The 1,211-nt window shown below is 32.9% G+C and overlaps 1 long non-coding RNA gene across 2 annotated transcripts in view; it reads left to right on the forward strand.

Annotated features, from left to right (window-relative positions):
* The first annotated feature begins 27 nt into the window (after window positions 1-27).
* LOC114485861 (uncharacterized) overlaps window positions 28-1,211 on the forward strand; it is a 2,417-nt gene continuing 1,233 nt past the window's right edge. The window contains exons 1-2 of one of the 2 annotated variants that reach the window (XR_003679125.2): window positions 28-211; window positions 383-587. This is a non-coding gene — a long non-coding RNA (uncharacterized lncRNA). The remainder of the gene's footprint in view (window positions 212-382; window positions 588-1,211) is intronic. The other variant, XR_003679126.2, reaches the window with a different exon arrangement.

The raw sequence follows: 1,211 nt of genomic DNA on the forward strand, positions 1-1,211 counted from the left end.
AAACAGCATGTCAAAGGCCCTCCTCTGGCCTTGAAGACCATATGCACGGAAAGACCAGACTAGCCTGTAGAAAAGAGCTGGTAGAAGATGGAGACTCTCACTATAAAGTATCTTTTGTTCTATGGGGTTCCTGTCTGCAAGTCACATGTTGGTCATTGCAGCTAGTACCAGCACCTGAAAAATAAGAAAGACTTTTTAAAAAAATAAAAAGGTAGTAGCTCTTTCTCTTCAGGTATTAGGAACAGGAAAAGTTATAAAACTCATAAAATTTGAAATCTCGCCCAATTTATGCTCAATAAATAGTGTAAAAATAATTTCAGATTTAAGAACACAGGTAATCCTACAAGCCAATACATTTTTTCCATTCTTTTCTCTTCTCTAGGCTTTTCCTCCAAATGCCATCACTGTATTTTTTACTGCAGCTCAGTGACGATATTCTTCACCATAATCAAATTGGTCAGTTATTGCCTACACCTCATGTTTGATAAAGGAGAAGTGATTCAGCAAAGGCCCTCCAGAAAGAAAGAAAAGCCAAATAAAGAAAAAGAGGCCATCAGTGACCACATAACCAATCATAAAAATGCAGGGTAACATTTCTCATTAATGCATTAGTTCATAATTTAAAGGTTTTAATTTTGATTAAGATAATTTTTCTCATGTATGAGTTGTTTGTGAAAATATGCCAGGAGAGGCAGACACAAATATGTACATTTTTCTTATATTTAAGCATACACTTAGGCATAAAAATGTTGATAATCCAGATGGTTTAACTGACTATTTAATATGACCTTATACCATGCTCTGAAATTCATTTGCATGAGGCTTAGCATAGCAAAATATTTCACTTCAGTATTTTTTCGCATCATCTCAATGCTTAGTGCACGCCAGAGTATTTTCAGAAAGAACATTTGTGTTTGTTAATATAAAAGTAATACATGGCATAGAACTAAAATATTAAGAGTAATTCTCAAGTGAGAATTCATCACTATTCTTGGTCTTATTTCTGATAGTACCTTAAGAGAGCATGTCTTATTTTAAAGTAATGTTTATTAGCTTTTAAAAATAAAAATTGTATACCGTGAATTCTTCCCCTTTTTTATACATATATATATATTTTTATTGAAATATAGTTGACTTACAATGTTGTGTTAGTTTCAGGTGTACAACAAAGTGATTCAGTTATGTGTGTGTGTGTGTGTGTGTGTGTGTGT

This window comes from Physeter macrocephalus, unplaced genomic scaffold (assembly GCF_002837175.3).
Source record: "Physeter macrocephalus isolate SW-GA unplaced genomic scaffold, ASM283717v5 random_7087, whole genome shotgun sequence".
Lineage (NCBI taxonomy): Eukaryota > Metazoa > Chordata > Mammalia > Artiodactyla > Physeteridae > Physeter > Physeter macrocephalus.